Here is a 13,804-nt window from a genome sequence, read left to right as displayed (position 1 = left end):
GGAGGGAGAAGCTGCAGGTGCAGAGACAGGTCTGTTCTTAAGTTTTATTATCAGATGATTTCACTTGACCCCAGACAGGAAGGAGGATCAGACCCAATCTGTAGAATCAGTTTAATCTTCTCCTAGAAGGTGGTGGCATTTGGAGCTTGGGTTGTGTCCTGTGACTCTTTCAGACAGCAGCAAAAGGCTTTCACCTGCCCCTGCGTCTCTGTGTCTCAGCCAACTCTGCCCTTTCATTTAACAAGTTGCTGTTAGCCAGACAATCTCATTTACTTTTCATTATCTTACTACAACTGACATTAAAATGTTGCCATTAATTTGTTTAGACCTTTATATTCTACTGTTATGCTCACTGAAATGTTCCAAGCATATTAATATACAAGGAAGAGCTAAAATTGACAGGACAATAAAGTGTGTCTGGCATTTTTAAAGAGATCAAAGGAAAAAAATGTCTTCATGATGACCAATGTCATTTTTAACAACTCTGCTCCAAACCATCCAGGGCACATTACTTATGTTTACATGAAGTCCTGTGAGACAGCTGCAAAGATGATATCACTAGTTAAAGTGGACAGCTTAAGGCTCCTTAAATTAAAAATGACATTACCTCATCAGTTAAAACTGTGTGCCAGCTTTGGTGTATATCAAATAGAAAATAAAGCTGACACTGATGGAACTGTAAGCATTAACATATGTGAAATATTGTGTTAACTGCATTTCTTCTTATGTATTTGATTTTTCTAGTAGCAATTGCTCAGCTCACTAGCTTAACTGTCCCAGTGCAGATTGGTGGAAATACAAAGTGGAAACATGCATTTCTGAGATGATTTTACAGACACTTAAATAGCCTGTAGTTTTTAAAATTAGGCTTCTGTTCTTTCTATAATGTCTTTATCATACATGCATAGCAGGATTTGAAAGTCAGGAGAAGAGTTGTAAAGAGACCTCAGAATTTTGGGAATTTTGGGGGTTTTGTCTGGTTTATTTTTAATTTTCCCTTCTCAGAAATATCCTTAAGATTTTCAGCTTTTAGATTCTCTGCAAAACCTATTGAAAGTACTCAGGGATACATGCTACTAGTTTTTAGATTTTAGGAAAAAAATGTACATTGAGAATTTTTAACAAGACATCTTTTCTCCAAATAAACTGCTTGTTAAAAAGCAAGAACAACCACATAAACCCACAGCATCTGAGTGACAGGCTTAGCTCCATTTACCCCATGGTGACATAATTTCACCAGCTTCCCAGGCACCATTCCTTGCTCAAGCTTCAACAGTAGACAAATTTTCAAATGGTATGAAAAAAATTAACTAAAAATGCTAAGCAAATGTTACACTATTTTTTTTCCTTACTACATAAAGAAGATAAAAAATTCAAAAGGGTTGGTTTCTTTATTCTGCTACGCCTTAAAAATAAACAATATTTTATAGTCTTGCTAGGTCTTCCATCTACAGCCAAAAAATAACTAACCTGTAAGTACCAATTTTGCTATTATATGAAGTAAATTAGGCAAAAAAAACCCCATTCAAATTAAACTCTATCACTCTCCTCGTTTTCCTCCTTTATAGCGATGGCCTGCCTACACTTTCCATTGTCCCTTGTAGTGACAGAATCATAATTTATAGTGCTCTTCCTGGCTGCTGTGCAGTTGTAAATGACACAATTTGGTTACTAAAAGGCTTTCTTCTAATGGATTTTTGCAAGCTATAGGTCACGCAGCCCCATGGAAGACTGGAGGGTTTTTCAATTTTTTTATTTCGTTTTGAAAAATTACTGACAGAGAAGTTTAGCTGTGAGACAATGGATAAGAAGTACAATTTGCAAAGAGGAAGCTTTAGAGATCAGCCCCACACCCTTCATATTCTAACAATCATGGTTTTCAATTGGCAGGTAACAAATGCATTTGGATCCTCCTGCGCTGGTGGCAACATATGATATCTGGGCTGCAGTTAATGAGCACCTATATTTTTTTTTCTCAGAGAAATAAAATTACTCTGGATTTTACTAGCTTATACTTGGAAACCAACATCCTGCTGTCATCTTTGCACTTTTCAAAATCCTACCAGAGACCATAGCATATCACAAACAACTGGTCTTGTAAATAGGAGAAAGTACAGTCACAACTTGGAAATGGAGTTGCTGCCAAGGAAGCTCAGAAAGCATCTTGCATGTCCCTCTGGACTTGGTAGCAGTTCTTTTCCATAAGTTTGTCAGAAGATGCTGTGCCAGGGATACAGTTGGCACACTGGCATCCCTGAGAGAAGACTGAATGTGTCACCTCCGCAGCACCCAGACAGACTTGGCACACAGCCCAGAATACTGAGTTTGCAAATTTGGATTTCCCATTTGGCAATTCTTCACTCAGTTACTGCTGTCAATGGTGTGGCAAATATTTCTTGTAATTTTACAGTCCTTTAGGGCTTATGGCAGAGAGATGTAAATATAAACATGGTGCTAACCACGGAGTGCAGTTTCGGGTGAAAGACTAGAGCATGAGTTCAGATGTAAAAATAGGAGATGCCTGCCCAGAAGAGAGGACAGTCAGTGAATATGTTCATAGAGCTGCTTTGCCATGGTACAAAAAGCATTTCCTTTTGGCTTGCCTGGGTCTTTCTAGATATCCCACTTCTGTTTGCACCCTCTCTAGTGTGCAAGGCCAGTCCACGGCTGTTGGGTGGGAGGCTGATGAACAGCAGTGCAAGAGTTCACCCACACTTCCTGCACCTCCCAGCAGGTACCTGAACAAACCATTACTATTTGGTTCTAATTTTATGGTTTACTAAAGGAGTTTAGTAAAATCTCTCCATGTCGGAGGGAAATTCCCAGTGGAAGAATGAGAGAATCTAGAATTCCTCTAATTCTTTAAGGAATTGCAAAAAACTTGGTTTTTTGGAAAGTGAAAGTTATGGTTTTGAGTAAAAGCCAAACAATATCTATAAAATGAGCCCTTGGCAATGAAAAACATAAACTGCAGAATTCAAATTTTGGTGAATTTTCTAATACCACTTTCTAGTAAGTGATAACAGTGCTTACACTGGGGTTCAGTTCTGAACATGCCAGAGACCCTTGAAATGCACCATTGCATGTTGTACTGCAGAAGGTGAGGTGCAAGTGCTGGAAAGCCCTGCCTGCTGCTGAAGCCAGCCATTCTGCCAGGCTACACTCTGCCTCTACACATTTGCCTATTACCAGGGCAGTGAAAATATGCCTTTTCCCTTAAAAAAATTCCTTCTCAAGAAATAGGCAGAACTTATCTGAAATCTTAATATCTGCCATTTAATCATATGAAACAATCAGTTAAGTATATACAACTATAATTTACATCCAAGTATACCATATTTTTCTGCACCCTACTCTGATCTATATGGTTGTTATGAATACTGTGGCTATTCACTAGTTAGGATGAAAAATTTTTCCAAGTCTCTCTTTATCACTCTGATTCCACATCCAACCAAGCTGCTGAATTTCTCCCTGACATGAATTATCCACCCTGGTCAGACTATCTTTGGTTTTGAAAAATTTCTTCTTAGTACGTATCTTTCTTTTGCCTTTATTTTATAAGGTTTTTTTTATTATTCTTCACAAGTCTCCACTTTAGTTGAACAGAAGGCATCACAAGAAGAAATCTAAATAAAGAGCTTCAAGTTGTTCTGCACTGCGGCTTTGTGCCCCATTAGTTACTGAGGGTCAGAGGTGTGGGATTTACTGCAGTGCTGGTGGCACAAAGCAATCTGTATCCCAGAGCTAAAAGCTTAAAAGCTGCAGGCACTTGAGGGACACCAACCTTAATCCCAGTTTATTAGCAGCAAGAAAAAGAAGTACATGCTATTAAAAATAAAGAATTAGGCACAGCCCTAAATGGGCTGATTTTCTGCTGTAACCTTAGCTTAATCTCTTGCATTTCTCCTAATCTGAGCCTCCTCTGTGCAGCCTGTCCAGTCTCCAGGGCCTCCTGTAAGGTAACCCATCCCATGGACATTGGGGGACTGACCCACCCTTTGAAGACACAGCAGCCTTCCCTGTAGCTGGGACTGTCAGTGCAGGTGTCTACACCAAGGGGATATAATTCCTCACACATGGGCCTAACAATACACCTTGGTGGAGGTGAAAACTGATCCTCAGAGGATCCTGGGTGACTGCTGTTCCTCAACAAGTCTAAGCAGGGCACAAGTACTCCCTGATCACTGGGTGGCATGGGAACTTCAGGTTTTTTTACCTTTCTAAGCCCCTTCTCAGTGTGCTTACTGGCATAGGATCCTTCAGGGTGTGGTCCTACATGGCTGTTCTTGTCACACACTGCAGTCTCCTCAGTGGAGAGGCCCTTCTCCATCTCTCCATCTTTACAAGTCACCTGTTGGTATAGGCTTCTTTCCTTCCTTCCCTCCCTCCCTCCCTCCTTCCCCCATACCCCCGTTCTCCCTTTTCCCCTTGAGTCTATTAAAACACTCAACAGACCATTTCTCCGAGGATGGACAGGCACACAGTTGAATTAGGATGAGTCCAGTGCCAGCTCCATGAGAAGGATAGGTGGGAGTCAGTGCCAATGGCAGGAGGCTTTTAAACTGGTTTTGTTTATACTGGATTCATGGTGCAGATGCAGCTCCCCGAGGGAGACAACACATCATCTAAATCCCAGAGTTCTCTAAAGTGCTGGATATTTAAATGCACAATATGCAATCAATTAATGATCTGTAATTTATTGTCAGGTTGGGGGTCCTTTGTTTTCACTGGTCTTTTGTGAGCTGGTGTTTTTATGCTATTCACCCAGGGCCAAAATTCACTGGAGTTATTCATACAAAGGTCTTGTCAACCTAAGAGATTTCTGGGAAGAAGGCCATTGGGATTTGGCCACTGTTCAGTAATTTAGTAATGCCATTAACTGACGGTGGGTCTCCATTAAGAATGAACTACTGAAGGTCTATTTTAGTACAAGACAATGCAGTATTGAAAAAGAGAAAAGATGTAACAAAGACATCAATGAAGATCTACAGTTACTCACTGCAACAGTTTAATTCCAGCTACTGTTAGCAACAGTCTGGTTATTACACTGGTTTCTGGAATAATTGAATGCACTGGGATTTGCGCTTTCGTTTAAAATTAAGCTCTTAATTCTCTGCTGAACAAAGGAACCTGAAATGCAACATACCTTAACCAATAACATTTCAAAACCCAGAAGTAACAAAAACAATCATTACTATTTTAAAATCTGAGTATCCCTCATCTTATCACATGCTCCTTGTATTTTGGCTCATGCTTTTTGAGTACCTGAGACTGGCAGAACCGAAGATCTGAATCAAACAAGCAAGACTGTATCTGCACTTTTATCTATACAGCTCCACTGAGGACAATAGCCAGATCTTTAGCTGCTGCAAATGAGATTAGGGCCCTTTATACCAATGGATCTAAGTCGGTTTACACTGACATATGGCTAAAAAGGCTGCAAGTGGTGACAGAATATTTTACCTTGTGTTTACTTAGTTCTATTCTATTAATACCAAATAAAATCTGGAAAATTCTTCAACAGAAATGAGAACACCAGGATTCACTTTTGGAATGTATGTAACATTGTCGTGCCGAAAATGAAGAAGAACCAGAGGTTATGGACCAGGTTTTGACATTTTAGCATTACAATGTCCTAGGGGAAGTAAAAGCAAAATTCATCTGCTAAGGCCTTCAGCACATCTATCTGCAAAAAGCATTTCACCTATGAAAAGATTTGATCTTCAAGTTACAGTAAATTCCACTGATTTCATTGCTTGCCGCATAGTATAATAAATTATAATATAATGATCCCAGTATATAAAAATGAAAACCTCTTCTAGGAAGAAACATTCAATTTTAAACCTCTTCAGTGAGAAACTTCAGTTCATAACTTTCTGGCATAGAAAAATGCTATCTTTTCGTGTAAAAGGTTTCTGTCTGTCAAATAAGACAAATTTACAAATGCTTGACTTCCACTTTAAGTGGGGGAAAAAGGAACACTTAGCAGTTTAAAGACTTCAGAGAGGAAGGAGCTTTCTAGTGTCAAACTGGTGAAGTTTAGTATTTATAGGAATTTCACATGCCTCTAATTACTCTAAACTCAGTTCCCAAGTAAAATATGCCATCTGGAAGATATTAGAGTCATTTACAACTTGTTCACTTCCCTATTTCACTGCAAAATCTTACCTCTTGCCAACTTTCCAGTGTTCTTCACAAAATGAAATGCAGTCTAATTTTTACTGGTTATTTAGTATTTACTTCATCTATGCTGAGACAGCTAAGGGTTTTAGAAACTGGGAAAAAAGTTACATTTTTTAAAAACTAACTTTCTTCTTACTCACTGTACCTCAGGCTTTTCATGTGCATGTTCCAGGTGTGAAGGTTATGCATTGGCTTAGTTTAGTATTCTGCCACTAATTTGACATGGTTAGATTTGGAAAGATATCCTAGGTGATAAGAGAGAGAAGAGGGATGACACAAAGAGCCATCATGCATAAGAATTGGCTCTTGTAAGAAAAAAAAAAAAAAAAAAAAAAAAAATCCAAAAACTCAACTGTATGGTTTTGTTTTTGTTTCTATGACCTCCCAAGAGACACCCATCAATCAAAAAACTTCTTGTTAGTAGACCAACTTCATCCAAGTATGCCAATCTGTTTAAAAGTGAAGCTTTGTGACATTCCTCTGAGGTAAAGTTGTCATTCTCATTTTACATATGTGGAGATGGGAGAGAGAGACTGAGCGCCAGCAGTCTTACAGAAATTTTGCAAACAGCAAGGAACAAAGCTGAGATAGCTAGATCCTGTGTTTTAAACATAAGAGCCCAGTCTAGCTTCTCCTGAAATAATGGAAAGATTCCTAGTGGCTTCTGTGGGTTTTAAAAAAAGTTTCTTAGCAGAGGCTTGAAAACTGGAAGTTTTCCTAAGCTATAGAATGACTGGAAGAAGGGACTGCAAAGTCTCACACAGAATCATGAATATATTTCTGTAGGAGAACTAGACTAAATAACTTGCATACAGAGACTTATGCATATACACACACTCACACTCACTGTACACCTCTATATCCATCAAACATTATTTTCATGTGTGTAGCAAGTTTAATGATTTGTGGTTGGATTAGTGTTCTGTGCATGTACTGCTGAATTCACTAAAAAGCCTGCCTAATTGGTAAGTTATAGAAGCCTTGGGTTTGCTTCCTCGAATGCCTAAAGAACAGAGAAAGAGCTGTATCAAATGGAGATCAGGATCAGTTTGTGATTTCTTTTTCTTTCCATGAAAGAAGAAAAGAAATGCTTTAAAGTTATGGCAACCTTACAGCACTCCATTTGGGAGTTTTGAACCGCTGATTAATTTGTAATTATCCTTTGGGGATCTATGTGGTATATTAATCACAACCTTAGGAACTCAATTTTTAAAAGTATAAGGAAGATGTTGTTTTTCACAGAAACTGTGAAAGTTCAGAACATAAAATAAGTTCCACACTTTGGAAACTCAGATATTTGTCCCTTGTGGGCTGTCTACAACCTCCCTGACCAATACCTATAATTAATGAAACTAAAAGAGGCTAAAGGAGAAAGGAAATTACAGACATACATATCAGCTTTGGATCAGAAGTTATGGCAACTTTCTTCCACAGCAACCATGTCCTGAAGCTCTGTAAATACAGTTAAATGATGGGCATTTTCATTTATTTCCAGTTAGGAACTATATAAGGGAATATTAAGGATGCAGTGTTAGGCACTTGGAGCTCAATATTTCTCAGTGTTGTTCCCTTTGTTGTGATTTCTGCATTACATTCCCTGTGGGCAGACCTTGGGCCAAGTGAAAAACCCACTGTGGGATTAGTGTCTTCACATACTTAGTCTGTAGTGATATAAATAACTGTGTGGGTCTTCCTTGCCTGAAAGTGTGACACATGTAAATGATTGGACTGATTTTTTTGCTGAGACTTTATCTCAAACCTGTATATAGCCACACGATTAGGCATATTGTACAAACAAGTGGAGTTATTGGAAAATGTCCAGCTTTGCTTCTGAAACTTTTGGCTTGTCAGTGTTTCATCATGTGCATGTATTAGAGCTTTACCCACGGATTTTTACTGGGGAAAGGGGGTCAGACTCTTTCGAGCTATAACCAAGGAAAAAGAGTTTGAGCTACATGAAGCAGATTCAAACTTTCAACTCTTTTCTGTATTGAAAACAGAGTCCTTAAGTGTGTGAGATACGTGGCATTATTAGGTAAATATTCTCATAATGCTGAGAAGACCTTTGGCAGACTACTGTAACATCTAGACGAAAACCATCTCCTTGTTTCTGTCTTATTATACAAACTTGGAAAGGCAAAGTGTCTGGCCATAACATCTAGGAGTGCTCTCTGGCACAGGAGGCACACAAAGCTGAATAAGAAACATTTGTAGTTCAGAGATCAACCCACTTACAACGTCTGCATGTTTCCTGGCGAGCCGTTATCTCAGCACAGAATCATTTGGTTGTGTACATTGCCACTTTAACAAACAACCCTTAAGCACATAATACTTAGGGTTGGCAACTTTAAAGGAGCCCTGGCTTTGTGAAATCTGAATGACATTTCCTAAGAGCAGTGCAAGGAACATTTACTCAAGGATGGTGCTTTCAAATTCCAGACTTCTGATCTGAGTAAGTGTGGTTGAAGAGGTGCCTGAAAAAGTCACATGGCTTGTCTTCTGTTTTGCAACTGTGTATGCACGTATGTGTGTATGTTTCTGTGTGTATATTTTTATATTCTTTGTACAAGAGAAGACCTGAATCATTTCAGATGTTTCTTCCCAAAGTTCGTTCTCAGCCAGAGAAGCAGCCTGGGAAACTCAGCCTGGAAGACGTTCATTTCAAAACCACTAAAGCAGATGAGAACAGAGAAGCGGAGTGTCTGTGTAGATTTAGACTATAGTAATTGCTATCAACGCTGTTCTGTTAATTTATTGTCTAATTCAGTGGAGATATTATAAATAAAACTCCTGTTGGTAACTTATGCATGTCCTTATAGGTGTAGTTTGATTTTGCATGCATCAGTGCGTTAATCCGACATGAGTGCAGACCTCTCCCTGAGAATCTGCTCTTGAAATCTGCATTAGGAAATTCAATATTACCATCAGAATTATAATTTTCACATAAAGTACATGATTACTTAATGTTTATAGCAAACAGATCACTATTTAAACTGTTTCAGAGTTACTGTACTTTGTTTTTCTAATAGAGCTCACCGTTAAACTGTACAAATTTGAAATGTCATTATATAAAAGTTTGTCCCATTAAGCAACTTTATTGCCATTTTATTGTGTGTATCCTAGAACTGAAAAGTATATGTAACTTAAATAAATGTATTTATTTTACAATAAAATATACCTTAGATGCTTAAAGCTGCTAAGCCTGAATTTAGTTCATTTGTATCCTCTATCACAGAGAATGTCACAGTTTTTATGTGTTTTGTGACCTTATGATTTATATGGGTCTTGAGGAATAACTGTGTGTTTAGAAAGGAGGAAAACAGTGGCCAATAAACATTCCCAGTAGCCAAAAAACAGGAACAGCTTGTTAGCTGAGGTCAGCCATATGACCCAGTGCCCAGTGAAACTGCATTGTTATAGCTGGAATGTGGGACAAACCAGCCATGCAAAAAAAAAAAAAAAAAAAAAAAAAGACCACCCCACCCCAGTGATCCACCTCTCATAAAAATGTCTTTCTTAGAAAGAGAGGCATGTGATAATGACTTACAGGAAGGAAAATGTGCACAGCAGATCAGCATCATCTCTGGTACAGATTTATAGTTTAGTGGCATTGTATCTGAGGTGCATTGCCCTACACTAATTTAAAATGGAAAACTAAGTGGAAAACCTACCAGAACTCACAAGCGTTTGCTAAAAATTTTTGCATAGTTTTCTGCTGGTACTTAATACTATGGAAAGCAAGCAGGGTAATGGACACACACACAACACAAACACATACACAGCTCATGGGCTTCAGTAATTGGGACCATACTGAAAACATGCGTGCCGGCTCAAATCCCCAGCAGGAGCTGCACAAATGTCAAGGAAGTATTCATTAAATGGGACCAAGTTTGTCTTCTTTCCACTTCCTTTTCCTCCCTCATCAGTGCAACTTCTTGAGATATATTCTCTATTAAATCTGTTGAGCATTTGGATCTATACTCAGTGAACACTTAAATCTATTTTGGTAGGGTTGAGATGACCCCTGACTTTGAAATCAGGGTAGTAGAAAACCTAAGTCAGGAGTAGCACACTCACAAAGAAATTGCTGAAGTCAGAAGTAATGTTCTCCTAGAACCACTCTCCCATTCTTGTACAGGCTGCTTCAACAGCTGTAATCAAGAAAAAGACACTCATCAGGAAAGAGCTGTTACTGCATCCAAGAAAGTATGGTCGATATGTTTTCTGCATTTCATGGGTCATGCTTCTGCCTTTGCTTTCTGCTTATAGAAATGGACAGGGTGACATGGAGCTATAATAATATATTGCCTGACAGATCAAGGGGATCTGCAAATAACTCAGTGAATTGCAAACAAAAATGGCGTTGCATCTTCTTTCCTTTTGTAATCCATAAGGGAGTGGTGTTCTAAGTCTTCTTTAAATAATTACAATAAATAAGCCTTGAAAGGCAATAAACCATTATACAGCTGATGAAAACACTTAACTCTGCAATTAAATGAATAAAATCCTGTTTTGAGGGCTTTTGTTTAGTTTACATTTTCAGCAGGTACCTATAAATGTTTTTACTTTTGTCTACTTAGTGGTGATAAGCACTACACCCAAGAGCAACCCGTGTAAGGCTCTGTGGTATTAAGCATTGATTCTTTCCTCTCCTTCACCCTTGGCAAGCAGCACACTAACTCAGACAGACAAGCCGTGAAATGTGTTTGGGCCGGATCCTCTTGTACGTGCAGAGAATCTGCGCGAGATAACGCCAGGCTTTCCTTTATGGTTTAATAATGCAAAAGACAGGCTTTCACACACTAGGGAGAACAAGGTTTGTTTGCCTTATGCATTCTTAAAGGTATAAATTGCCCAAAACAGTAGTAGGAAGTCTGGGAAGGAAATGAGATAATACACCATCCCTTTCCTCACTTTGAGCCTCCTGAGCAGGCTCACAGAGATGTCTGACTTGCACAGAGGGACTTGGGGACTCCTTTTGGCAGCACAGCCTCCATCCTTCTGTTGCAAACACTCCCTGTGCTGCATCTGAGGCAGTGCAGACCACAGCGTGCTGAGCTGCAGGGCACACAGTGCCCCTCTGGAGCTGTCCTCCCTGGCCAGCAGTCCTGCCAGACACTGGCACCTCGCAGGGTAGCAATGCAAGAGAAACCTGTGGGTTTGCTCTCTCAGCACCCAAATAATCAATGTCACACCCAGTTCTGAGCCAGGTGGCAAATGCATCCTGTTCAGCCCCTACTCTGGATAAAACTGTTGGTACCTGGCATGGGAAGGTCTGTAGCTGGAAAAGTCTCAACCTTTCTGTCAAACCACTCATTTTTTATCTCAGACTGAAACATTATTTTAATGATTTTCAAATACAGACCTTTCCTGTCTGAACTGCTCATGGGTTTCATGCTGCTGAACCTGGGTGTCCCTGCTAGTCACCCCCTTTAAATTTTTACAGTGTAACATAACCTCATTTTGTTACACTGTAAACATTTCCAAGATACAGGATCCTGTTTTTTTTTTTATTATGGGGGAAATGGTAATAACCCCCTCTCTTTCCTGAAACATGCAGAAAACCCCTTCAACAAATTAAATGTATGCATTCCTCATTAGCTTTAACCTGGATTTGGTCTCATGGGCACTGTAAAGCCAATCCCTCTTTCTCTCTGAACAAAGGGACATCAGGAGGCTTACAGACCATTGGAGAGGCACAATCCTGCCTGACTTGCAGTATCAACATGTTGTGATGAACAGATTCCTGAAACAGCTCCACCGAATTGAATTTTCACATATTTGGCATATAACATCCCGTTTTTCAGCTTTTCCTCAATTACTGGACATTTCTCCTCAGACACCACAAAGTGTCCTCTGTCCTTACAGGATTGCTGCATAGCTAATATAGGAACCACCCCAGCCAGACAACTTTGGGAAAAATTCCAAACCTTTGTCTCTTCCCCCTGTAAAAATTCCACATGGGAATTCACAAAAATCAGAACTAGCAGATAGATAATTGACAAACTGATGAAGGATTACCTCTTTTTTCCCCACAGGGATAAGGATCATGGAAACATGTCTCATGCCAGCAACAAAAGGATATGTCAGCTGGAAAGAACCTGAGTAAGGTTTCTACACAGCACTGTGCTCTGGGAAAATCACAGTATTGCTTGTTAATGGTGTTGCTCAGAGCAGTGATAAAGTCTACCAAAAATTGCAATCCTTGCATTTGGAGATGTGATTACAACACATGTCTGAACTGTTTTTATTTAACTGGCTGAGGTATTTGTAATGTCATAGACTCTGCTCAGTGCTGAATGCTCCCACCAGGAACAATAAATCCTGTGCCACCACAGCCTTGCCACTAACTGGGTAAGAATCTGGCACCACTGTGGATGCTGCAGTCACATCTTTGACTGCAGTGCAGATGCAAATACCCAACTTGTGTCAGGTGGGAAGCTGGGAGTCATCCTGCTTTCATCAGAGCCACTGTCTGGGAAGGCAGGAGCATTGGAAAGGAATTGGGCTGCCCAGGGGTTGCCTGTTCAGCCAGCTGTATGCTTTCTGGTTTGCTACAGCTCTGTTCTGTTCACACAGTAGTTAGCAGGGCCATATGGCTGTGAGATGAGAGACACAGTTGAGATTTTAAGCTGCAAATGTGAGTCTAGATGACCCTCAGTGTGATGGGGCTTGGTTAGGTCATTTGGGGAGATGGGAGCTGATGGGAGAAAGTGGGCAGACACTGGACTGGAAGGCTGAAAGCAAGCTCTTTACATCTGCCATAGCTATTCAGTGAAGCCAAGCATCAGCTAACTTCCCTGTGCCACAGCTTTCTGGATTGGAAAATCAGATATTGATATTTTCCTGAAAGAGTTTGAAGGTAGAGGATGAGCTGAGATGGCCACAGTACTAGTGTCAGTGTCATTAATTTTCTGATTCAATACATCTCTTGTAAATAGATATATTTAGTTGACAGCTCTTCATTCTTGCTTCTAACACTTTTTAGCTGTGATTTCAAATTTTTACCCTTGAAGACAGACAATAAGAAGAACAAAGAGACCTAAATGACTATGTATTTTATGTGAGTCGGAATTCAAAAACATCAATAAATGAAATACAGTGTTTTGCTACTCTTGCCACTACATCAAACTGTCTTCTATTAAGCCCATTATAACAAGCAACAACATTTCTTTATGACCCAGAAATAATCACTGATGTAGCCTTGCCTAGATGTGCAGGGATTTAGCCAATTAATACTCAGAAGTATTAATAAGCCCTCTGCATAAATCCCTAGGTGTGGAAGAGGCAACAGTGTATCCCTAAGCTCCTTACGGCAGGCACTTACAAGGAGCCTGAAAAACAAAGGATTTAGGGCACAGTCTGTTTCAGCAGAAAATGATTGTTTGACATCTGAGGGATCAGGAGTTACTTTCAGTTGCCCTGGGTGACCTGTGGCTTTGCAGAACTGGTTATCTGAGGGATGTGCTCTGGTGCATCATGGTAGGGTGCCCCAGCAGGTTATCCACTCTTGTTTCACTCTTGACTAAACACATTGGGCAAGTGGATTCAAAGGATTTCTGCTTTGAAGAGGAGTATTTCCAGTACCTGAGCTCAGGTGTGAGAGGCTGGCCAGCTTTCC

General features: G+C 39.8%; 1 protein-coding gene across 2 annotated transcripts in view; it reads right to left on the bottom strand.

Moving 5' to 3' along the window:
- Window positions 1-13,804, bottom strand: part of NRP1 (neuropilin 1) — a 113,595-nt gene that overhangs the window by 67,584 nt on the left and 32,207 nt on the right. The window lies entirely within an intron of this gene.

This window comes from Sylvia atricapilla, chromosome 1, assembly GCF_009819655.1.
Source record: "Sylvia atricapilla isolate bSylAtr1 chromosome 1, bSylAtr1.pri, whole genome shotgun sequence".
Lineage (NCBI taxonomy): Eukaryota > Metazoa > Chordata > Aves > Passeriformes > Sylviidae > Sylvia > Sylvia atricapilla.
The sequence above is the reverse complement of the archived record's forward strand: the minus strand, read 5'-3'. Positions and strand labels throughout refer to the sequence as shown.